The sequence below is a fragment of the Cuculus canorus genome, chromosome 1 (assembly GCF_017976375.1).
Source record: "Cuculus canorus isolate bCucCan1 chromosome 1, bCucCan1.pri, whole genome shotgun sequence".
Lineage (NCBI taxonomy): Eukaryota > Metazoa > Chordata > Aves > Cuculiformes > Cuculidae > Cuculus > Cuculus canorus.
The window spans coordinates 137,425,265-137,452,250 of record NC_071401.1 but is presented as its reverse complement, the minus strand read 5'-3'; the positions used below and the strand labels follow the sequence as shown (position 1 = coordinate 137,452,250).

Sequence of the window (26,986 nt, the reverse complement as noted above, 5' to 3'; positions counted from 1 at the left end):
GCTGCAATACTGTAAGTAATTACTTTGTCGGAAAGAAAGGGATGAGAAAGGCCTCTCGGGCATGATTTTTGTCTTCTGAATGTTCTCCAAAGGCTTTTTTTGTTTGATGTTTAAGTTTACATTATAAATCACAACACCTGTTCTTGTGGTAATTTAAATGGCTGTTGTTTAAGCAGTTCTCTAGTCTATAAAAGAGAACCAGGTTGGATTCATGCTCTCTAGTTGAAATAAGATCCCAGAATATCTGCTAATATTATCAAACTTTTAATCAACATATCTTGTAAAGAATTCAAGAGGTCTCCCTCTTCTTAAGCCATAAACTCCACAGTAGACCATTAATGGGCACAAGAAAGGGGAGGCCTTTGAAATGCAGACCCTTGTTTTTAAATCACATCTGATGAGACAGGAAGAAATAAAGTGAACAGATTTAGGAAAAGCCTAAGGATACTCTTATTGACTGAGGTTTGAATTTCTTTTATTTGGTTCTTCGCTGTCCCTTTGACAAACTGTGTGCTGAAGAGGCTTTGTAATGCTGTTCTACTGAAGGACAAATAAGGATACTTTGCAGTTGAGTACTTTTAAGTTTTGTTCATACACTTCTACTGCAGTGGAAGGATGCTTCAAGTGCCTTGTGGTTCCATGTTCATTTATGCAGTCTGTCACCAGGAAATGTGTGTTTTCTTGTAGAGTAAGCCAGCAACAAACTTCCACGCACTTCTTTCAAAGACGCTGCCATATGGAATTGTGCATTCACATACTGCTGATAAAAATAAGAAATAATTAAAAAAAATTAAAAGATGAAGTTTATGAAAAAGGTCTATGTGAAGGGTGGGACTACTAAATGTTGCAGTGGCTTAAACCTTTATTAACAAGTTCTTTAGGTCTAAAAGAGAGTTACCCTGGTTTGAAGCCCTGCCAGCTCTTGCTTGCTCAGAATGAACTTTATTATTTTGTCACCTTGAGTTTTTGTTTTTCTTCCTAATAGTGTAGCCGAATAGTCACACTTTATTTCAGTGGATGTTTTCAAAATTTGCTTAGATTCCCTTCCAAGTCTCTCTTGCTTACATCCTCAAAGGTTTGCAGCTTTTGAATTTTTCTTTTCTTTTTTGATAAAGGCATCTGGAGTGCTGATGCAGCATCTTAAATATAGAAGACGGCGTTATGGTCAAGTGAGATTCAGGAAATTTGTGCTTTTGGAGAAAAGACGCAGTTCTTCTCCCCCTCTCTCTTTTAGAATGAAAGCCTTCTCTGATGGATCTCAATAATTAAAATTTTCTTCCAGGAAGCAGCAGCCAAAGCAAAATGCTTGATCTCTCACTTCCCGTAGTTTACAGTGCAGCAAATAAGTGGTTCACCAAGACTGAAATAATTATTTGGGCTCCTGTCTGCCCCTAATTCCCCATGTACCCAGACTCTTCAATAGCTGTGATTGATTTCAACAGGGGTTTTCAAAACTTGATGGCCTGGGTCAAAACTTCATGCCCTGGATCATTTTTATGTTCCTGTTGTCCCCAGTGTATTCCAGTATAGATGAATTTGAAGTCTGCCTTCATTTTTTTCTCTCTCTCTTTTTTTTTTTTCCAAAAAAATAAAAAAAAAAGAAAAGAAAAGAAAATTCTCTCTGCTCTGGAAAAGCCGTTAGCTTTCTGAGCTTCATTTCAGTCCTTGGATCACTGCTAGAGAGACCTCTGACCCAGACTGATAATATACAAATATACATGAGGGAGTGTGCCAGCTCTTAATGTATGCTTATGTGCCACAGCTTTTGGGGATGTCATTTATTCAAGAGTGAAGAGCGAGCCACCTGTTTCTCAGGCCTCTTGTCCCTCATATTAAAGGTTCAAGCCCTTGCTGAATAGTAACATCTTAATCTGTGCAACATACACAACGTTTAGCTGAAACCTATTTGTTGAGCTAGCACGGTTTGTGGGATTTTTTTTTCCCTCTCTCTTACCCCCGAGGCGCTTGTCACAGCCGTGCATATTAAAATTAATCAGACCTCCCAGGCTTGTGTGACTGTGTGGTTTAACATGAAGAAGTGAATATCAAGCATTTGCCCTAATTAAATAGGCCTGCTTGGTTTTGTTCTAGTGGATACTTGGTCTTTTTTTTAATAAGAGCTGCTTATGGAAGAGGCACAGCCAGCCCTAGAGTTAGTGGAGAGCTCACTTCAAAGTTTTCCCCACCACCTGCGCCCAGGATGCTGAGACCTGAAGGGCTCCCCACGTTCTTTCGTAACAGCACAATTTGTGGGAAGCAAGTGGCGGGGGAAGGGGAAAATATGGCCAAATGAGTGAGAGAGCGACCAGGGAAGGAAAGGAGGGGAGCTAGGATGAGCATGTGGATTGGCTTTTTGAAGTTGATTAAGATGACCTATCATCCTGTCTGATTAGCTTTAGATCTCAGTCTGTGCCATGAGCTATTCACAAGGCTGTCTTGTGTCTTCTGTTTACCAGAAGCAAGAGAAAGCCTCTAGTATGGCAAGAAACAACATTTGCAGCAACTCCCACTTGCTTGTTTAGCTAATGAAGTAGCCTTGTAAAAACACTCTTAAGTTTGAAGCTGTTGCTTACATTTAAGAGTTACATTTTTGTTTAATGTTGATATTTTAAGGTGGTTTAAACGTTGCCATTTTTGCACAAATATATACATCTCACCATTGTAAATAAGCTGCACAGAAAAGACAGAGCTCTTTTCATCATCTTTTCTTCTCATATAGTTGCATTGTATTGTGGTTTCCACGTTGCCTCAGGAGAAAACTTGCTATATGTGTTTGATGTCTATACTGTAATGTATAAATTCAAAAAGCTCTCAAAACAGAGTAAAGGAGAGTTGGGGGGGAACACTAAAACCTGTTAAATAAAAATGAAGGACTGATACGATTTAGCAATTCAACAAGTTAATTTTAGCCAAAAGTAGTAGAAAATTTGGAACGGTCAACATTTTTAGACAAAATGTTTCATTGGAAAGGATATTTTGTGTTTTTAGATGTTTAAGATGATTAATCTGAAAGAGAAATGAAAACACTTCAATTAGGATTAGATAAAACATTTTGGGTCAGGTGGAAACAGCTTTTTCCCTGACTTAGTTTGGCAATTGAAATGAAAAAAATCAAACTATTCAAACGAAAATGAATTTCAAAACCTGTTAAGGTTTCTGGGGTGGTTTTGTGTCTAATAACCTCAGGAAGACAAATGAGCAGTTGTTATAAAGATGCTTAAATGTATCTGAATGTTACACCCTGTGGTTTTGAGGGTAAGCTATAATATTTTAGTTAGAAAAGCTTTCAAAATTTTCTTTTCTCCAAATGTGCAAATTTCTATGTTTTCTCAAGCTTCAGTCACAAAAATTTTGCAGCACCTGAGGCATTTTATTTTGAGACAGAGTTTGGAAGTTTATCATACTTCCAGTGTTAGACACATTTGGCATACCCAAGCCAGCAGATAGGATGATACTCCATTTGTTTAAAAATTTATTGCACGTCCATGCACTAACTCGTTGCCATCTTTCTCTCTCTTCTCTCAAAGTATTATTATTCCTACTGTATTTTTCATTTCAAACCTTGGCACAACCCAAATGTAAAGAACTATATTGACACTGCCAAGCATCTGTCTGGTGCTTGACAGCATCATAGAAACCCTTCCACCATTTCATCTGGGTTGCTATTGGTTATTTAACAACACAAAGCAAACGGTGCAGTGTGGGTGTTTATGAAATGGAAAGAAAGGTTGAGGTGGGGGGAAGGAACCCTGTACAAGTAAATACGTCTTTCATCATATCTTTTGTTTGGTCTGTTTGCTGTGTGCTATTCAGTAGTCAATAGAAGTTGTTTGACGGTTCTGCAAAAGGGTAAGAAATCTTTTCTTGAACTTTTATTCTCCTGCATTTGTCTCAGGCCAGAAAGTTTTCTACTTTGGTTTTCTTGCCTCGCTTTGTTGTGACCTGTCTGTTGTTGAAGGAGTTTTATTGTAGCTGTTTAGCTGATTTGACATAAGCAGATACTTACGAAATGCTCCTTACTGAGCAGCGGACTTTTACAGGTGAAGTGGACATTTTGAGAGCTTATGAAAGGTTTGCCACAACAGTCTTTGGGGCAATAGATGTCTATCAAGCTTGAGTTTTAATTTATTTATTTAGCATGGGGATAAAAGTAAAACGTGAATAAAGAGAAAAAATCAGTCTGTGCTTTCTGCTGAAGAATGCCCTGCTAGCACTTTTTCAACTTGGTAAGGCTTTCTGGGATGTTTAGCCTTGATTTAATTCGTATTTAAGATCTCTCCTCCCAGCACATTAATATAATGTCAATGTAGAATGCATTGCATGGTGTAATTACTGAAGAGAGCAGTAGTTGGGAAAACAGACGGTAATTGAACACATGGCTGTTTATTACAACAGGACAGTGCTCCTACGCTGGTATTTAGGGCATTAATAGGGAAGAATTGATTTGTTGTTTTAAGATGAATTCAATCACTGTTGCTTAGGCCTTTGTTTGTTCAGGCCGAGTTATGCTTTGTTTGTGTTATGTGCCCAAGAGGTTTACACACCACAGCATGGCATTAGTCATGCAGAGGGCTTGGGAGCAGAGAGCCATTTAAATGAACAAAGGACATTTTTCTTTTTGGCTCTGTTTATCTTCCTCTCTAGTTTTGTTACCCTCTAATCTATCTCCATCTCTCTCTCCCTCTTTCTCTCCCCTCCTTTCTGCCCCAAACATTTTTTATCAATGCAGAGGTCCTCTTGCTTTCTTCCTTCCCCTTCCTCTTTATTCACGCTCCTGAAGACAAATGGAGCTCTGATTGACAGGTGGCAACACGAGGTTGCGACACAGTGTAAATAGGAGTGGTTGCTCCCAAATTTGTGCAGGGAAGAATTGATGTTGGGGGCTGGGAAGCAGGAACATTCAACTTGTAGAAAAAAGATTCATTTCAAAGCAAACAGAGTGAGAATGAGATGTACCACTGCACATATCAACTCTGATGTTTTTAAAAGAGGGAATGAGCACACCTTTTGTGGCTCCTGCTGGCTTGCATTCTCCTTCGGTCCTGCGCAAGCCACATCCTGCCTTCTACCCTCTTCTTTTTACTGGTGGGAGTCAAAGGGAGGAAGAGATAACCATACCACTGAAGTTGAATTCCTGGTGTCCTGGTTGTGAGCAGCATGGTTTATATTTATATTATATAACCATGGGTCGTTGTGCTTGAGGGGAATTGCGTCTTGATTTATTTCTGAGTGTGGGAGAGTTAATAAACACTTCTGAACAATGTGGACCATATTCTGCTCTTGGATGTAAGTTCACAACTCCTTGCTGAACATGTCAAGAGCTTTAAGAAGGCAACATTTGACCCAGTATGGGATTTATTAAGAATGCAACGTGAATTGGGGTTTTTTAATCCCTATATACACAGGGATTATGCCTGTTCCTAGAAAGAGCATTATTAAGTGAACTTGAACGTAACAACAACAACAACAAAGTCTGTGCAGTCATTAATTGCTACAAATTTAGATTTCCTTGATGGTGAAATACTTGTATCTAGGTAGTACAATGCATGACTAATTAACACCCAGACTTGCCTTTTGAGAGTGTAGGAAGTACTAGTTCATACAGCACAAGGAAGGAGAGCTACAAGTGTGTGTCATGGAGAGCCAGATACTTCCTGTCAGGGAAAAAGAGCAATTTAGGACACATGTTCATACACCGCAACATGCAAAGAAAGATACAAAATTCAGTTGTTTATCTGAGCCTTTTAGCCATAATTAATTTAATTTTTGAATCTGAATATATGATAGAAGCACGGGAGGTGACAGCTACATCCATACATGGAATTGGTTGTGTGTGGAACATTACTCATAAATCTTTTCTAAATGTCTAGGAAGTGTAATTGCAAAGACCCAACCCGTATGACCAAGGGGAATTTTCCTTCCCACCTCCAAAAAACCCTCAAATCCAGTTGTTGTATTGCTCTGCCAACAAGCAAGAATGATCATGGCTAAAGATTTATATGCCCCTGAAGTTACAACTGATGTCTAAGTACTTTATCAGAAAGGAAAGTGTCTCTCCTGACTTGGAAGTGGTTATCCAAGTGTCCTGTTGTTCCAGTGCAGCTTGGAATGCTGCGTTAGTTTTGTGCTGTAGATTAGCCCATACAATCTCAAGGTAAATAGTTAAGAAACAAAAATTACATGGAAGAAGAAAAAAACTCTCAGTTTTGTATGTATCCTTGGTCTTTTTTTCGCTAAACTTTTTTTCTCTTTTCTGTTTTGCCCACAACACATATCCCATTTCAGTAACTGAGCGTCTTATCTCCCACAGAGTCAGGCACCAGAGGGGAAGGGGAACACAAAAAGCTCAACAACTGAGCAGAAAAATGGCTTCAACTGTAGTCGTTACTGCGTATTTGCTCAAATCGTGTAAGATCACTGTCTTCTTACAAAGTGTAAAGTACATTAATGTATTTTTGCTGGGGTGTCTATACACTAGACTTAAATAAAGTAACATATTTCCAAATAATTCCTTTTCCTCCTATGTGAAATTAATATATGAAGATGAAACTAGAGGACAGCAGGCTTTCGCTAATGATTTTCAGCTGCAACAATTCTAGATTCCACACTGAGCTCATGTACAGCCTTAATCAGCAATGCTGTTTGACTAAATATGGAGACATTTCACTGAAGATTATTTTATTTTAAGTCTTTTTTATGCATTTCCTCTTGCTGTGTCATCTAATTGATTCACAGCTCCTGTGAAGCTTTGGAGTATGTGATGCACATCCAGGCAAAATGCATTCTTCCTTTACAAGTTGGACCAAGCCAATCCTATCTGAGTTCAGAGGAATTAAGAGCTGTCATTGGGAATCGTTCTGTAACTAACCATAAAATTATTAGATGAGTAGTACACATGGTGTAGGGGGTTAGGCTGTAACCTGTTCTTTCTGCATAAAAAAATACAGTCCTTTTGAGATGATCATGTTATTACATTATAATTTTTGTTAGTATTTTGTTGCTAGACTGGTTAGTGAAAAGGGAAACAGTACTCATTGGATATGCATGACCAGTATTTTAAATGAGGCCCACAGAAGACAAAAAGGCAGTGAGGTTAGAGGTGCTTTCTTACACTGCCAGACTGCAATATTTTTCTGATTTTTCTAATGTAAACTTTTTTTGTTGGTTATTGTTTTTTTTTCTGGCCTTATGCCTTAAATATAATTTGGAGGAAACTGCCATTAGAGTGCGAGAGACTTCAGCTGCCAGTTGTTTCATCCTTTGTTTCTCACATGTCGTTGCTAGTGGTTGACCTGCTTATAGTGGACATTGTAAATGTTCACCAGGAATGAGACTGTACCTACCAGCCACCACATTTCTAAATATTTTCAGGGGCAAATGAGATGCAGTGTATGGCCATTTCTTTAACTCCTCTGCTTCAGATCTTGTAGTAGATGGGTCCCTGTAGGCATAAAGACAGGTGAAAAAGCATCAAGGGGAGAGGAATTAAGACACTTTCCATATTTGTATAAACTGCCACCATTGTGGGATGATGAAATGGGGAGACTTTTTTTTAATATTTTCAGTATAGCTTTTCAAGGGGGGTTAAGAGATGTGCTGTAGTATTCTCAGATCTTCTCTTCTTCCTTAGGATGCACACCTGCAATCTTATTGATCTTGGGATAGGGAAAATACTACCGGGAATTTGTTTGTTTGATAAGTTTCTTTTTTTTTTTTTGCAAAAACTTGTTCTTAGTAGAAGAGGACATTGGGATTGTCCATTATTGCGGTAGCTTTCCTCACAGGCTGAATGCTTTCCATAAAGCTGTCAGTTCTTTAGCTTAATACTGGGTCTTAGTGTATTAATTCAAGGCTTTCAGTGATCTAGGACACAACATGTGCCAGGAATAGGAACTAAAATTAGAGGCAGACTTTTGGCTGTGAGAGCTGCTTGAGGCTACTTGGGGTGAAAGAGGAGGGAAGAGCCTGACGTCAGTCACAGCCTAAGGATTGCAAGATGTCCAAAGCATCCCCTCAGATACAGTTTTTTCTGCAATGCACGCTGTAGTGAATGGCTCTTCCTTTTTTTGTCCCACTGATACGGCACTCAGTGGTTTGTTTCACACACAACTCCTTGTTGAAAGCTCTCGAAGTTCACTTGTTACAGCAAAGTCCAGTTCTTGATGTACTGGGATTGTGATTTCGCTTCCCCTCTTTCCTCTTAAAGAGGAATGCAGACTTAAACAGTAGCTAATCTTTGGTAACTGGCACCTAAAAGGAATGAAAGCATCGTGAAACAAAGTGAAGTTCTTATGAAGGATTCTAAGTTTCCTTTCGTAGAAAACAGCTCTTGATGACACCTAATGGCAAAAAAAAAGATTAGGCAAAGTAGGGTTGAACTACACGAAAATTGCTTCTTCCTTGTTCAGTTCAATGAATATATCTTATTATGTGAAGTTTTATGCTGTTGGCTGTATGCAAGGATCATTTCCCCATATTTTTTTTAATCTATCATAATTCTCTTTATTTATTATGAAGAATAGGTAGTCATTATTGTTTGGTTGTGTAGGTTCTCTTCTGATCCCTTCTTGTTTACTCCACTTAAACTGTAGATACAGTTCTTGCCATGTAGAAATAATGACTGCTACTTTGTGAATATAAGATTACAGGGACCTCGTTTCATATTGCTGTAACACTTGTCCCTCTTCTGTCATCATTTCAGGCCATCTGAAACATTTTTTCTTTGTAAAAAGATAAATACTCAAAAACGCAAGTTCGTAGACATTTAGTCTTTGCTAAAAGATCTTCAGTCTTTACCTTATCCTGGCTTGTCTCTTTCTAATCAAGTTGTAAGGCTGCACTTTAGCACTGGTGCGGGATCCATATAAACATAAAGGGGGGGGGCAGTCTATATAAGATGCATAGGGGCCAGTCTGCAATATGAGAATTTTGCCTTATGTTCGAAGATAGAAAGATTTGTAAGATTTTATTGTTAGGGGAAAAAACCTTCTCCTCTGAAATCTGTACTGTGAATCTAAACTCTGATATTTTGCTCCTATTCATGTACAGCACTTTCTTTGATGACTGTTGGAGTTCTGATCTCACAGGGAGAGAAGAATATTGGAGTTGAGATTTTTTGTACAGACTTTAGGGGATGATATTGTGTTTAGTTTGTTTCACTAGATGCAAGCTAATCAGAGAATAATTAACAGTCAAAATACCAAGGTCCTTTCCATGTAAAGGATCTGGTATTGAAGTCCTCAATAAAGTAACACTTACATTGAATTCAATGAGACTTTAAACTGAACAAATGCTTCAGGGTTTGTCTCCAGCTATTTTCTCGCTGTCAGTTTTTAATGAGCATCCCATAAAAGTGTTTAACAATTGTAATGACTTTGATTTTTCAAGGTTTTGGAGAAAATTGCTTTCTCAGGTTGTGAAAAAAAAATGTTGAAACAAAAAAAGCACGTTTTTAAAACATACAGTAAGCAAACTCAAAGACTGCCTCACCTCATGCTTGCTGATAGGTGGTTTGTTAGGAATACTATGAAAAGTAATGTGAAGAAGTGCTGGAGAAAGAATTATAGCTGATAGAGAAAGGTATTTTAGACCTTATCTTAAGTTCTTGGGGTTGGGATAAAATTTAAATAGAAAGCTATCTATAGATGCCAGTACTTTGTTTGTTTGTTTTATAAATGAAAGGGAAAAATAAAAAACGCCACCGCTAAGATCACCATACAGAGCCTGGTGTTTAAATGCCATAATTGTGTGTCAGAAGAAGCAGCCAGTGTATCTGGATTCATCCTTTGCCTTGCTTTCCTCAGTTGTCACTGAGAGCTCCCAGGCTGAGACAGATGGCTGCTGGTTTAGTTGTGTGTGTGGGAGACAGGAACTTCCACATGTGATTTTTTACCATTTGGTAGTAATTAGTTTGTTGTATAAATTAACATTAACTGAACCATTCTTCAGGCATTGTTTGTAATTATCTTCTTTGAGCCTTTGCGTTGTGTAAAGAAATAAAGAGCAGGGAAGAAACTGCTTCTTATTTTGTACAGGGAAAGGACTCTATCATTAAGCAGAACAGAGCAGCAATTATCATCGCATGCCCAGTAGACTGAAAACTTTAAAAAAAAAAACCAAACCTTGATAAAGCAAGATTTTTTTTTCCTGTAAATAATAATGGAAATCAATGATTTAGAAGTGCAGATAGATTTTAAAAATGTGTAAGAATGAAGTATGAATACAACCAATGGTTATCATGCCTCTCTGACATCATCATCATTATTACTGCTACTACAAATATCACTGCTGCTTCATTTGGTGTGTGTTTGTGAGGAGTAGCAGATTTCTTTATTTTTTAAAATACATGTTGTTTCAATTTTATTCCCATTTTTGGAGAATCTTTCAAACATCTCCTGATTTTTTTTTTTTTTATGGTAGACAGTAAGGATCTTGTGTCTGCATATTGGGCAGTGAACTATCATTAGTGCTGGTTTTCTCCAGGGATTTCTGTCACTTCCAGCAACCAGCCAAATTGGAATTGTCAGGAGAACAGCCTCTCGCATGTTCCTTGGCACTTCTGTTTCCAGACTTGGCCACAATCCAGACATGCAGAGGTTCGTGGACATGAAAAATAACAGGGAAAAATGCCCTCTGCTATTAGCCCAATATTTTAGTAATGTATTGGGAATCTGTAGGTTCTTATGTTGGAAAAGTTCGATACCTTATCAAGTAAGAATGGTTTATATTTCGTTAGACTGAAATTCTTCCCTTTCCTACCCAGGAGCAGGTGAGAACTGGTGTTGGTGTCTGTCTTTTAGTATAGCTCTCCTGCCATGGATACAATGCTGGCAAGATGGGCAACACAGTGCAGTGCAGCACATCCCCTCACATGAACACTAGATTGAGGTAGTAAAACTCAGTCCATCAAAAGACATTCCACAACTTCATTAAAATTAATTTTAGTATCTGAACTATACCCTCTAGAGAAAAGTACACGTGACTTGAGTTTTAAAGTGTCTTGGCATTTTCTTGTTAAACAAAGTGAAGGCAAGTTTAGACCTTAATTTGAACTTGTTTAGGTAAATCGGTGCTGATTGTGGTTTTACCTAAACTCATTGCATACAGGGCCACACGTGTGAGAGGTGTCTTTGGGTTTTCTTTCTCCTGTTAGAATTGTCATTAATATTTACTTTTGTCTACACAAATAGTTCTACCTGTGCAAGAAATGATAAAACAGGACTTGAGATTCTGAAATGAGTAAATATAGATGCAGTTCAGTTAAGAATTGTTCTGGTTTTCTTGGCACTTTGAATTAGCCTATATGAAGCTCCGTGCTGTTTGGTGAAGAGGAAGGTGGGAGGAAGCATGTAGGAGCTTTAGTAGCTGGAACTGCAAAAAGAATACAAGCTGAGTACACTGAAACTTGTGGCAAAGAGAGTGCTGCTGTAGTTGGTTTTCTTTTTCTTTCTGGCAAGTGTTAATGCTGTAACTGGGAATATCTGTGATTCCCTGACTTTTGATATCAATGAATCAAACATTTTCTGAACCATTCTGTGGAACACGTTTTTTCTTTTTTCAGCTCTGAAAGCTGAAGGTGCCAACTATACTTTGATATTGATATGACAGTGGGGTGGATAGGCTTGTAGTTAGCTGAAGTGATCAGTTCAGTCCTGCTTGAAGGGTCGTAGAACAAGAAGGAAGATCTGAACACAGCCTTTTTTTGTATGAAGCATAAAGCTACAGCATCATCATACCAACTATAGTGCTATTTTTTTCATCCCTGGAGTAATACAAGGAGGAAAGATCGGTCCTGTGGATGAAAACACAGAGCAGAGTCAGAAAATACATTTTTTTCCATTTTTTGTTTTGCAGGGTACTTTTTCCACAGATTTTCCACATGAACTTCATTCTCTGTGTCCAAGTTCTGTGTTTTTAAAGCCTGATTGATGGTAGTAACTGTGTACTTCTTTGCAGTGGTAAAATTTAATTGCTGCTTGGGATATGCAGCCTGGCAGTGGTCTTTCTTACAAGAAAGGACTAGACATAGGTCTGAGGAAACAAGCTGACTAGAAATATGTGTCTGTTACAACTCAGCCCTGTTTGTCTTTCTAACCAGAAACAAGATTGCAGGTTGGGTTTAGAAGCCTTCAGCCTGATTTCAGTAGCTTCTTCACAGGCAGAGCTCACTTTTGCCTCAGTGGAATTTCTGCAAGTGGAGCAGCTGCATAGTTGGGCCTGTAGAGCTGTTGTGCAACATAAAATTGGCTCTGTAGCTTTGTGCAGTAGTTGTACTACTAGGAAGAGATTTGCTTTCCATACCTACTCCTAGATTCTCCTTTCCTAGACTAGATAATTCTCCTTGTTGAATCTCCTGGTGTTCTTGCCTGGAGAGAGGGCTGTGCCAGTACATCAGGCTGTGGTCCTCCAGGTTTCCAGTCCTCATGGAGCAGGACACCTGGCACATGCGCTGGAGTAGATGATCATAACCGTAGAGGCAAACATAAAATCATCCCCTCTTTGCCTGCCGCTTAAATGATTTCTTGCTACTTCATACGCTTTTCTTCATATGTCTTGTAGAAATTATTTATTTATTTTGTGGACATGCAAGTTACAAGCTTTGGCATGGCAAGAAGGTGAGGAATTTTTTGTTTTGTTTTTAGTTTGGGGAAGAGGTGGGTGGGAGGAAGCATGTGGGAGCTTTAGTGACTCGGAGCTCAAAGAGAATGCATTAATTAACCCAGGAGGATTGCTGGGATGCGGGAGTGAGAAACTGCAGCTTTAAAATCCGGTGATCTTTATCCATTGTTGGGTTTGGGTCAAAGACCTCGGATAAGAGCAGGGGGAAGAAGGGTGAGCAGGAGGGTGGGCACAATGGGAACCAGATGTTTCAAGCTGACAGGGGTTGGCCTCTCTGTTATTGTGTGACAAGCCCCTGATCTCCCCTGCACACCCAGTCTTCAAAAGTATGTCATTCTTTTCTGAAGTCCTTCTGTCCTTCGTGGAGGGAGGGAGGGAGAGAGAAAAAAGGAGGGGGAGGCATGCACATGCATGCACACATGCACGTACATACATATGTACATGCATGCACACATGCTCACACAGACAGCCCTGGCTCTGTTTTTTCCTTTGGCCTACCTTGTTGAATGGCCCTGGAAGACTAAACAGGTGTTATCTACTTTTGATTTCAGTGCATTTAAATTAATCCTGTCAGCTCAGCTGTTAAAACAACTGTCATCTCCAGCTGTTAGTAATTTTCGACTGGGCACTTTTACAGGTTGCCAAGTTCTGAGCCTGCATTGTGAATCTCTCGCTCCCTTTCTCTCAAAGCGCTATAGTAACAATTTGTATTTTTTTTTTTTAAAGGGGACTTGCATTGCACTGTTTTTATATCAGACCCTGTTTATTATATATTGAAATAATAATATCACAAAACCCAACATCATCATGCCAGACTTCAGAATAGAGAGCTAAACGATGTGTGGAGTGCAGTGCATATCAATCTTCTGTGGGTTTGTTGCAGCCTCTCAGTGTATTTTAAATTTGAATGAGAGATGAATCAACCTGAGGGTTTAGGAGGGAGGAAGGGGGGGCTTTAAATTTTTATTGCCAAAAATAAAGCCTCCTTTTTAGCAGCACTAGTCTCTTTTTTCCCTTTTGCCTCAATGTACATCTAATTTTCATAACTAGTATTAACAGGAGGAACCTCACAATCAAAATATTTAAAATACCTTTCTGTTGTTAGATTAATGATATACATACAATAGCCTTAAGAACAGTAGGGGGAAAAATAATAAATTGGATACATGTTATTGATTTTGGTAGACACACTCTAATGTGTCTTATTCCTATGTGGTCAGGATCTATAGTCCATTACCAGTGCTTCAGAGTCAGATAGCACTTGTGGCTTACACAGATCTGAATCCTGACAAGGAAGGCTTTCTGTGCCTTTAAGGTTTCCACTCATTTCAGCTGTCTGGCCAGATTTTTAACTGGTATAGAACTGACACTGCTCCCTTGAATTATGTTGCAAGCCATCCTTAAAACACTGGAAAGGTTTATTCAGGCATTCCTTTGCATGTTTCTAGTAAAAAAAAAAAAAGATGTACTTAAAAAGTGGCTATAGGTAATCTTTATCTGAGTAGAACATAGATGATTTCAAGTGTCAGGTAGCCAAATAAATAGGATTCTTAAAGAATCATGCTTTATGTTCTGTTTCCTACATAAATAAGGGCACTGTTTCTGCGTCTTGTAGTGAAACAAAGACTTCAAATTTGAAACCTCATTTCTTAAGATTTTAATTATCTTCTATTTTTTAATTTCTTCAAGAAAAACTTATTAAAATAGGAAATACTACCCAAATAATAACAATACTTTTCATTTCACTCTGCATTTTATACTTTGATGAAGAATTTTATAATTTAAGAAAAGAGAAGAAGCCAGAAACTTTAGTAATTATATGAAAGATAGAAAGGAAGTGCCAGATGCTGAAGTACCATCTAACGCTGATCCCATTTCTGCCTTTAAAATGTGTCTCTGCTTTGGCATGTTTAGCTTGCATTACAGAACTGCAGCTATCTGAGCAGCATCCTAAATTCCAGTACAGTTGTGGCTGTTTTTGAAGGACCCCCACATTAATGTCTTCCTAGAGAAATTTTGAATTCTTTATGAAATAACTGTATTCATATGCATCAGTCTTTGGGTGACCCATCATTGTTATCTTTTCTCTCAAACAGTGCTACCATTTAAGAAGGAGATGAAGCAACTTCCTCTAATTTCCTATCCTTTTCTAAACAATTGTCATATTTTTCAGTTAAATGTGAAATGGTTATTGAAGGTGCCATCTACTATTAAAATCTGGAATACTAGTTGGGAAGTGTGCATCTGTGCACAGGAGGCTGTGGATATGTAGGACCAAATTACATAAATACCTATATACATACACACAACCACTATTCCTACTAATGCTGAGCTGTGGTTGTTTATCTTGAATTCTGATGTGTATCTCATACTGCATGGATAAATACTGTAGCTACAGTGGTATACCAGACATTGCAGTAAAGTTTAGCATAATTTCCTTTTTAAAACAATTTAGTGTAAGAATTAAATCAATAATACATTAATCTAAAATTCTGATTTCACATGAAGTGCTACTGGGCAGGAATGTTATTAGTTCAAAGCAAGTACTTTCTGTAAAATACTGCTTTTTTTTGAAAAACAAACTGAAGAGATTGATAATTCAGGTAAAGATACTCTATTAGTGGAAAACAATTGAACTTCAAAGCCAGAATTGCTTATGGTTCCTGAGGTGGACTGCTGCTTCCTTACTTCTTCCATCTCCAAGTCTTGTCCCTATCACCTTTAGCAGGAGAACTGACATTTTAGTCCCAGCTTCTACAACAAGCTGTCATCATCTACTTGGTGTCAAATACTGTTAGAAGTACAGCATTTCTTACAAGCAGACGGACTATACCTTAATGCTGCAAAGGCTAATTTATACACATTGTTCTTGTTGGTTTTTGTCTTTTGCAAGTTCTTTTACTTTCAGACACAGCTTCTTTGGCATGGCACTATTTTAAAAGACAGGTGATTCCAGTGACACCAATGAAATTATCTGTGTGTAAAATTGAAGTGAGACTGAATCAGAGCCCTGTGACTTCATAGTGCAAATGTGTGTCTACTTTTCTTACCAAAATTAAAAGGTACTTCCAAACCTTTGAGGGTTTTGTGCAACTTGAAAGGTTCCATTAATCTTATCTGTATGTAGTAAAACTTTGTCAATTCATAGCAATGATTCTGGGAGTTACCAGGTAAGCACATTTTTCAGCTGGCTTCTACTTGGGTGAGGGACTGAATCTAAACTCCTGACCCTAAACATCTAAATTTAAGGGTATTCAAAATCTGAATTTTGCAACTCGAGTCAATATTTAAATTTCTTTGGCTTTGCATTTGGTAGTTTTGGCCAACTGATTTATGTTTGACAATCCAAAGGTGTAAAAGATATCTACATACGCTATTATCTCTCAGAAGATAGACAGAGCACACATACAAAGGGTGGGGGCTGTGGAATGCTCTAGCCTTGCTGAGGAGTCTGCAGGCACACAAATACTCATGCTGCTGTATTTGTAAAACCTGTCCCGATCCTCAGCAACCAAGGTGGCCCTTTAATGGCCCAGAGCTCAAGGAACCTGTGATATTTATAAGAGCATTTGTCCATCTGTTTGTTTCTTTCTTGTGTGACTGGAGTAGTTAGAGGAAGATTTACTTGAAGTCTGTTCTTTGGGAAGAGAGGAGAGGAAAAATCGCTTTATCACTTTTTTTCCACCATTGACAGAAAAAAATGTATAACATGAGGAAAAACAGGCTCTGGTTATTTATTAGGCTTTTCTTTCAGTTTTCATCTTTCAGTTCTATATCTTATTTTTCCTTTCTTCTTACCTTCTTTTCTGATCTTTCCACTTGTATTCGTGAAAGATCTCATTAACATCCATTAAGTAGATTTGACGAGCATGAATGAGCATCTCTAAGGCAAGCAAGAAAAGTGATGGTAGTAGCAAAAATAATACTGAAAATTTGATATGAACAGGACTTGACTATGTAAAGTGCACTGCAGTGTTAATATAGTGCAGAATATTGCTAGGCTCTTAATTAAGCAGTGGTTTCTGTTAGATGAGATATTAAATGCAGCTCTTGACCATTCTTACAGACCTCTAACCCAAATATACAGTAAGCTATGCTTCTGAAGTTCCTATATTCCTAAAACCAAAAGTGCAATTCTAAAATTGCTATGTCCCATGGTTGTTCTTATTTTGGTCGAAGAATGACATTTTTGGTTTAGTTTGTTGCCTAGGAAGGATTATAAGCTAAGCTTAAAAAAATATTCATTTGTATTCAAAGCTATAGTGGTAAATGTATTGCTTAAATTGATAAAACTTCCACAAGTAAGCAAGCAAAAAATTCTCTGTCCTGCTAGCTATTGCCAACTACTTTTGATAGATATACCTCAAAGCAAGCACATTCAAATTGCTGCACCTGCTTTCGGTGATACCAATATGATTTGGTTCCAGTGTGAGGAAAGAGGTGGTGGTTCACTTTCAATAATACAGTGATTGTTTAGGTACCTTTGTACAAAAATTTCTTTGTCCACTCTTGGTGGTTGTCCTGGATGATGTTAACTATTTTGCTCCTTGCCAGGTGGACTGCTCCTCAGTGGTTGTGTGTCTTGATTTCTCTGAGTCCATCTAGGCCATGGAAGATGACATTTTTCAGTGCTTTCAGGAAAACATAGGAGATAAGCATATTTATATGGGCTGTCACAAATCAAATCAGCAGAGCTAAGATTAGGACTCTATATTTCTGTGTGTACAAATGTGCATGTGTTTATGTTCCTGTAAGAAGCTAATGTAAACTAATGTCTGTTTCTGCATTTTCTGTGAAGAATAGGAAAGGCAAAGCTTGATAGTTACACTATTTTTCAAAAACTTGATATATTATAAACTCTTTGAGGCAGAGACCATGCTTAATTTGTGTTTTCTTTGCCAGTAACTGTAATGTTAGTATTAAAAAAAAAAATCTCACCTCACATAATGTGCACTAATAAAGATGATATTTCTTTGTGATTTTCTTCTAAATTTTGCTTTGGAATTTCCAAAATCTTAAATGTTTTCTAGCCAGTTGATGTGACAAATTAAAAAATAGTTTTCTGTCTTGGATATTGTCTTTTTAAGTGGATTTTATTTTCAGGGTATGAAGAAGCTACAAAGCATATCATTGTAAGTCACTTTTCTCCCACCGCATTCCTGTCCACCTATTTCCACAGTCAAAAACCCTGGATTTATCCATAAATTATTTCTCCATAAGAGCAGTGACTCTAAATACTTCAGCTCAATTTAAAATAATTAGAGCAGCTACTTTTATACTAAACTAGAAGAATAAGTGCATTTTTTTCCCTGTTGAGCGGAACTACTTTAAAACAAGTTTCATGAATAATTATTGCGTTTTTCTGCAGTTCAGTGTATGGTCATGAACAAGTTACTGTGAAGTAAACTAAAGATAAGAATTTGCAACTTGTCAGCTATTTCTAGTTATTCCCTCTGATTTGTCTTGGCCAATTGTAAACTGATGTAGTATTGACTTCTTGCATCACTCACAATTTAGCATGTATACTGTGGAATATGAGCAGGTGTACAGTTATCAATGAGTGGCTGGTGTGCTGCAAGGTCATATTGCAGTTTGTCCTACAAGAAGATGTTCATGTTTTTTGTTAGGACAAGGTCCATGGCTGCTTCAGGGCTACTTCCTTTTTTGGTCACTGTGTCATACTAACGCAGGCTGTTATCCTAGTGAGGTGGGAGATAGTTAACTATATGAACCGTATAGGACTAATCCTAATCTTTTGTAATGAACACTATTCAGTTCATTATTTTTTTTCCTGTTAGAGAACCAGTCAATAGTTCAGTTCCCTTGTATAAATTACTTCCTTTCATTGGTACTTTATAAAGTTGTGACATCTTTGTTTTTAAATCTATATGTTGAACATACTGAGAACATTTTGATGTTCTTTCAATTATAGAAATTGTACCTAGAACATAGGTTTAGGAGGCTTAATTAACTGCCCTGGGTAGAAAACTTCACTAGTGCTCTGGAGGAGTGTGAGTGGAAGGAAAATTCATGTGAACAAGAAAGCTCACGTGCAACTGTGAAATACGGGAAATATAAACAATATGTCGGAATTTGACTTTGATTGTATCCCCAGAACTGTATAACAATTTGCAGACTATCTATAGTCAGAACTCCTTCCCCACTTTTTTGAACTTAGCTAAAAGAAATTTAATGGTAAATTTAAAAAGTTAGCTCCAAGGTTTTTCCTAAACCTGAGTTCCTTCCTGTAGAACTTCCCTGTACATTCTCTTTTTCTCCACTCCCATTATGTTGAACTGAAGTATTAGTAACAGCTTCTGTGGTTCAGAAGAAGCCATTTAACCCTTTCTCTGATGCATAGAAGTCTATATTAGAAGATGAAGATGAAGATGAAGATGAAGATGAAGATGAAGATGAAGATACTTTGTGGAAAAATTCTGACTTACTATTTCTCTTCCATATTTTAACAAGGATATTTACACTGCTAGGTATCTAACTTACGTGGCCTAATTCAAGCTCTGACAGCACCTGCTCCATTTCAAAAAATCTGTGGCAAACTTAAGCCTTAACCACTCAGCCTGAAATACCTTGAAACAAGCTTGGACATAAAAGGAATTATAAATAAATAGACTAAACAGACTTTCCCCCATCCAGCCAACCATTATGTATTGTAACTGTAATTCTAAACTTTGAATTTGCCCTACATATGCGTGGCAAATGCACGTTGTACCAAGCAGACTAAATCATCTTGGCCAAGAGAAAATGAAGGCTCTAGAAGTATTTTCAGAGTCAGTGTAATGCATTCTGCCATGACATTTCAGTGTGATATGATGAGACAATATTATGACGCAGGCAGTTTGACTTTTAAGGTTCGCCTGCAGGGCAAACTCAACATGGTACAACTTCCCCTCCCACATATCAAACAGTAGTTGTGGGACATAGTCACCCGGACTCCTTAAAGCCAAAGGCTATGCTGGCAGTACTCCAGAAACCAGAGCAGTTCAGCTAATGCTCCTATCTCCAGCCTGCACTGTGAGCGCTAAAGCATCTGACTTTTGGGTTGGATTCCTAGGTTTTCATCTTTCCTAACTCTACCTTTCCATGGAAACTTTGATGTGAAGTTAATATTTGAGGGACATGTTCAGATTGCCTGTAGGAAATAATAGTTAAGAATCAAAAAATAATTTCTTTCTTTTCAGTTCATGTGAACATGAACATTATTTTCTTTTATCTTCTGTGATAAGTGATTTCAGGTAATTTGTTCACTATTCGTAGAGTTAAAAGAAACAGAGAAGATTAAAATTGACCTGTCCTTGAGTTACCAGGGGGCATAGGAAGTTGGTTGCATTGACTTTCTTTTTTTCAGAACAGTGAGTATTTTAGGAGAGGTTTTTTTATGTTGGTTTGCGGGGGGGGCGTTGTGTATTTTAGAGTCATTGGTGACAAAGAAACGGATGAGCCATAGACTGATTGTATCACATTGAATGATGGCATCATGCTGGCTTATGGCACTAACAGTAGTAACCATATTAAATAAAACCTTAACAATCCAGCCTATTTGGCACACTTGTTGGCAAACTCAGCAGAAAAGAGGAAGAAGAAAATAGGCTAGGGGTACTGTATTACATCCTCCCATTTGTTGCTCTCCTCCTCGCTGCCTGAAATTACCCTGGCATTAGTTTGATACTTCTGGGTGATTAAAATGGAAAACATAATTCTTCAACACTTTCAAGAATTCAGCAAAACCAAATTTACTAACTGTGATCTTATTTAGTGATTGTCTAAGCCTACTGAAGTCAGTGGAGGTCAGTGAACTTTGGATCAGAACCCCAGAATACCTCCTGCTGAAACTCTATTGTGCTGCGTGAAAGGCTCCAATATCCTTCAGACTGTTTAAGCTTTTTCCCCTCTTTGAAAGGGCCTTCTCAGTGTCAGGGGCAGAGCCTTCGGCCAGTGCATAGCTCATGGAGTAATTGTAATCGTATTTTATACCTGTGTAAAGCCTGTTGTGAGGGAGCTCATCTGGTGAGGTAGACAGACTTGAGGGGGGATGCTAAAACATAACACGCAATACTAAGAAATAATACCGTGCATAAATTTTCATACCTGACCAGTTCCAGCCAGTAGAATTCTGAGCCAATTTCTGGACAACTGCACTTTGTAAAAATACATAAATACAAATAAAGTGCTAGGCAAGACCTTGAGAAAGAAAACTGTGAATGGAACGGTAGTGTGTCATTTTAGTTGTAAGTAATATGAGCTAATTTTGGCTTGACAGAATTCAGACAAATGACTTGTAGTACAAGGAATTTGGTGTGCTGTTTGGTATAGATGCCTAACAGTTTGGTGGTTGGAAGGGTTGCAAGGTTTCTTTAATGTGATTATGCTCAGACTGTGTATCGGACTATTACATTACACTCTTCTTACTACAGCTCACTTCTCTCTTCTGGAATATTTTGTATTCTGTTTGTGTATTTATTAAACACCATCTCAGTGATTCGGATGCCAAAGTGAATCTTTTTCTAGAATGGCTTCAGGAGAAGGAAACTTTAAACCAGCGGCATGTCCCAAGTGGTTCAGTATTTCGTTTTGATTTTTCTTGAGAATTTTTGTCTTGTTTGGTCTTTGTCTATTTGTGCACTACAAAAAGTCAGGCAATGGCATATATGTTGAGCCTTATGTATTCTTTGTTCAATATCTACCAGTGGCAAAACTTCCAGGTCTGATCTGCTTTATCCTGCCCATACTGGAAGGAATGGATCCCACAGGTTGAATGGCCACCTTCTCCTTTTGAGCAACCCTGGGAAAGAAAATTGAACAGTGCTAGTTTCCTGTATGAATGCTGCCTTGTTTGAACACTAAATCATCAGGGCAGCTTATGAAGTCCTACAGTCTCCTGATGTTGTTGTGCAGACGCATGCATGTTTTGGGACTGTGTTGACATGGTGCTGCTCCATACAGACACAGAAAAACTCATCATCACTTTGTAGCAGAGTAACATTTCCACCTGAGAGCACAAAGAATATAATACAAACAGCTAGTTTTTACCTTCAAAGAAAAGAAAAAAAAAAAAAAAAAAGAAAGAAAGGAAAGCCACTCATAAAAGACACCTAGAACATCACAGATAAGGAAAAAAAACTAAGTTGATGTTGATTAAGTTTTTGAAAGGGTTTAATGATTTAAAAGGCTGTCTGGTTTTCAGATGAGGCTGATGGGCATAGTGAAGCCCTTTCAGCTTTCAGTGCAAGTCAGAACCAGGATTATCTGCTTTACTTTAAAACTGGACTTGGTCTCCCACATAATTTAAATGTTCAAATGTTACATTCTAATAGTTCTGTAGCATTTATTTCAAGCAAAGTGCAGCCCTGCATGTCTTCAACTTATATTAGAAAAATAAAACTAATATTGTTACATCTCTACTTTTAAAAAATGCTTTAAATGAGCACTATTCTAGAAAAGTGGTTTTGTCACTTTACTAATTAGCCAGTAATGGCATATATTGTGGACTATTGCAGTGTTTCAGGTCTACAGTATTCTTTCTTATGGAAGAGACAAGTCACCTAAGCCCAGTACTGTCAGTATTTTTATTTAATGCCAGGTACAGTAACCCTGTGAGGTGCAAACTCAGACTGGGATCCTGTGGGCTAGGTTTTGTATCAGCAAACTGTAAAAGCATTTCTTGCCTCAGAGACCATAGACTAAAAGTAATCTGACTGTAAATGTGAGCTGGTAGACAGAATAGAGTGGGAACCTGAATTTGGATCACCTCAACCTCATTCCCATATTCTAGCCAACACAGTACACTTCCAGATATAGATTTGAACCTTGCAGCTTGGGCCCACACCTAATTATCTTTAAATGTGGCATAATGAATTAGTGTGGGGGTGTATATTGTCACGTGTGTACTAGGGTCATTGCTCTGTGCTACGCTAATTAACCAAGTTTTTGTGAGAGGTGACAAAAAACAACTCTAGTATTTCTGTCTTTGGTGTGGTTGGAATCTAAGTGAGAAGAGAGTAATGCACATTGAATAATTTAACACCAGACTTACTTTTAGTTGTAGATCACAGTGTTCTTAGAAAATCCTTTTGTCTGTGATGTTTGGTTAATGAAACAAGAGTTGAACTATGGCATTATAAGTAAAAATAGCACATACCAATTCTGCTCTTGTTTACTCCAGTAGTCCCATTTGGACTCAACAGCCGGGAGTATTTAACAAAATAAAGAAAAATTTGCCCCACTTCCTAATATGATGGACTGGAAAACCTGTCCTTGCAATTATTCTCTTCTTTAATTTATTTTTTTTTTATTTTGAGACTTAAGATTTAGCTTTTTGAAGAGAGTTTATTGAAATTCCTCAGATCTTTCTTCACAAATATAGAACACTTTTAGAAGAGGTACATTTTGAAATACTAGAATGGTGCTTTTTCACACCACTTCAGTAATAACCAGATTTCATCAATGTTTTTGTTTTAAAAAAACCACTTTTTACGACAGCATTAGCTTAGCATAAAATCCACTTAAACTGGAGGCACTTAGGCCATGCTTTACAAAGGTGGATTTAAGGAAATATTTTGAAATAGGAACTTGCTAAATGACTTTCTGAATTGGATCTGCATATACTCAGCAATAAGAAGAGTGGTGGTAGCTATTTTCAGGTGGTGTAGATAATGCTAAAGAATTAAAAACTGAACTGTTTAACTTTGAAATATGCAATATTCCTGTTTCAGCTCCTCAATTAAAAGAAGGACTTTGTTGGATTTATTTTAATTTTGAAAACAGTAGATTTGTCATGTTTGCATTATCTTTCACATATTGTCTTTTGTCTCTGGTAATATCTAATAACTGGAGATGAGTGGAGAGATCTAAAGAAGATAAATGGAGGGGAAAGGAAGTTAGTAGAATAAATGCTTAATGCACCTACATAGACATATATACACTGTGTTGTGTTAGTGGGAGGAAATTCAACCTGTTCTTTGAAAGGAATCACTTTGTCTAACACATATGACTTGGATCAGTTTTAGCTTAACACACATACCCCCAAATATTATTCTTGGCCATAGAAGTTCCTAGATCCTTTGGGTAGCCTCACTGCTGCAATGTTTTACATTTTAATATCTTGTCAGAGTAAACAAGGTTGTAGTGCACAACAACCTGGACAAGGAAGTAAAAAGCTGAAGTTGAAACTCATACACAAAATTATAAGCTGCGCCCGAGATGTATGCACTCTGTGCAAATTTTGCCATTTGTGTTTATAAAACAGATTAAGGCCGATGTGTCAAGTTTAAATTTGCAAACTTCTGGTGGCTTGTGTGTAAACACCAAAGTAACATTAGCATTGCTTTAAACATAGCTTTGTTTAGTTTAATATCCTATAAATTTTACTCTTGACACTAAATGTGTCATGGAGTGTGATGAAGCTGGAGGGTAATATCTCACTCAAGTGCAATTTTTGTCATCGTTCAAAACTATGGTAATGCATTTGATGATTCTTATCTGTTCTTCAATGTATGTGGTTATCTGTCTTATTTTCATCCTCATACATATCTATAGCACTGTCTAGATTTGGAAGATTTGATTTGCTATATATGTTGAAAGAATGGAAGAACTGATCCTCTGTTTTTATTATATTTTTCTGCAATCTTGTAGACCTTGAAATTGAAGCTGGCACGTTTGTAAATACGATTTTCTTTTTTTCATCTTTTGAAAGTTGATTTTCTCCATAGGTAAATTAACCTGTGATTCTAACAGTGACTTTGGTGAAATCAACACAGTAGGATATGGATACAAGAATTCTTCAGAGTTCTGCATTAATAATGCTAGTCTGCTCTTCTACACAAATCTGTCACTCAGCTAATTGTATTTAATGGAACTGACAAAGAGCAAGCTTTGCTTGCTAGGAGAAATTCTCACAGAGGGTTCAGTGTTTGGGTGGGAACTGAATGAATACTCAGCCCATTGCTGATCTGTGAGTTTAATTGATTGCCTGCCTATCTATCTCTATGAGTTTTTTACTTCATTACAAGTGAGATAGAATAATTCCACAAAGCCATAAAAGAATATTTTCTGTCAAGATTTTTTTTTCTAAAATGCTTCCTTGTTCAAAGCAATATGCTCTATTTCCCCTGCTTGAACTTTGAAGTCATTGTAAGAGTAGAAAGTTTTTTTCCCTGTGCATACCTATATACATAGTTAGTGATGTCCTTTAAAGTCTCACGGTATGAAAAAAATCTATAAAAGAAAATGTTTCTTTTACCAAAAAAAAAACCCCAAATACATTCCCCTTCTTGTGCACATGGGGTGATTATTACTGCACTGCAAGGGTTGAGCGTGTCATATTTATTAAGCTCTTCATGTTGGAATAGAAGTACAGGTTAGTGTTATTTGTCGTAGCTTCCTTATTCTTGGTAGTAAATATTAATAATCCATTGGAAGTGTGTGTGCAGATTTTGTATAGAAGAACAGAACAAACTCCTTTGGAAATGAATAAACTTAGGAGTGAATGGTAAAAAGCTTCTGCATTAGACCATGCATTGATTTATCCTAACAGCATAGCTACATGTTGGAATAAAGTCAGAGGTAGTAATGTTTCTATGTGAAAATTCATTTCTCTTCCTCAAGTATTCTTATATGCATGTTGTTAGAGTTCATAGAATCATAGAAACCTTAGGTTGGAAAAGACCTTTGAGATCATCGGTTCCAGTTGTACCCATCCACTACTAAACCATGTCCCTAAGCACTTCATCTACCCGCTTTTTAAACACCTTCAGGGATGGTGACTTAACCACCTCCCTGGGCAGCCTGTTCCAGTGCCCAATAACCCCTTCTGTGAATAAATATTCCCTAGTGTCTGATCTAAACTTACCCTGACACAGTCCATTTCGTCTTGGTCTATCGCCTTTCACTTGGGAGAAGAGACCAACACCCACCTCTCCGCAACCTCCTTTTAGGTAGTTGTAGAGAATGATAAGGTCTCCCCTCAGCCTGCTCTTCTCCAGGCTAAACAACCCCAGTTCTCTCAGCCGCTTCTCATAACACTTGTTCTTCAGCCCCCTCACCAGGTTCCTCGCTCTTCTCTGGACACGCTCCGGTACCTCAATGTCTTTCTTATAGTGAGGGGCCCAAAACTGAACATGATATTTGAGGTGCCGCCTCACCAGTGCTGAGTACAGGGACAGAATCACTCCTCTCATCCTTGAGCCATGCTATGCCATCGCAAGATGAGGATCAAGCTAATTACTTTCTAAATTTGAGGTACATCTGTCCTGTCAGGTTAGTTCAGGACTTAAGGTAACACTTGAGCCACACTCCCAAGTTCTCTGTATTAACTGTTTGCTGTTTCTCCCTTTCACTCCACTATGGAGCAAGCCTACTTCCTCTCCAAATGTGTCTCAAGAGTACTGCAGGCTCACTCTAAAATATTGTTTCTGTCGACAGTTCACATACAAGGGGGTCTAAGTCTGTATGACTTGAGACCAGATTTGAGCACTAAAGAAAAGAAAGAAGATGTTTCAGATACCATGATATTTCTTTGGCATATTTCTGATTGGTTGCAGTAGAATTATGTAAAAATGCTACAGAAATACGGAGTTTTCATAAAAATCCAGTGACTACCTTTCTTCTATCCTCAGTTCACTGCACCTTAGTTTTGCTTGTTGTTCATCTTTGTATGCAGAACATTTTACTAGTTGTCCCACCTTCCCTCAACAAACTCCCAGAACCCATCTTCTCCCCTAAGAATGGCTGTGGCCTAAAAGCCCTGTGCATTTCTTTTTTTAGCTTTTACCTTGCATTTTTAGGATTTGGAATGCATCTTTGGAATGCATTTGTTTTGGGACAGCATCCAACCTTTCCTTTGTGTTACTACAGTTATAAATACTAGGTAAAAACAAATGCTGAACATTGCTGCCCATGCCTTGTTAGACAGCTGTGTACCAGATCAAAAGTTCTCCAAACAGGACAGAGACTAGAGACCAGCCTTTTACTGTGAAAATGTAAATAACAGTTATTAGTTGTAATTTCTATTTGTTTTGGTTTTAGTTGGAATACGCAGTTCATGACATGGTTTAGCAGACAAATGGCAGTGGAGAGTTTATTTCTGAAATATTTTATTATGTAGCTGAGCCTTCTCTTTATTAATAAGCTTTCAGTTGCTACATTAGCTTTTTTTTTGCTCAGTGTTCCCTCTGTAAGGGATAATGTGTCTGGTGAGCTTAGTTTTAGGAAGCGGTGTTTGTCAGCCACTGGAGGTGTGCTCCGAAGCAAATATAGGACGAATCTGCCTGTGGACTCAACTGTTGCCTATTTGGTAAGCCAAATTTCACATTGGATTAACTTAGAAGTTCAGGACATGGCAGTGACCCTAAAA

The 26,986-nt window shown here is 37.8% G+C and overlaps 1 protein-coding gene across 19 annotated transcripts in view; it reads left to right on the top strand.

Annotated features, from left to right (window-relative positions):
• Positions 1 to 26,986, top strand: part of SOX5 (SRY-box transcription factor 5) — a 651,718-nt gene that overhangs the window by 430,402 nt on the left and 194,330 nt on the right. The gene's annotated exons all lie outside the window — the stretch shown is intronic.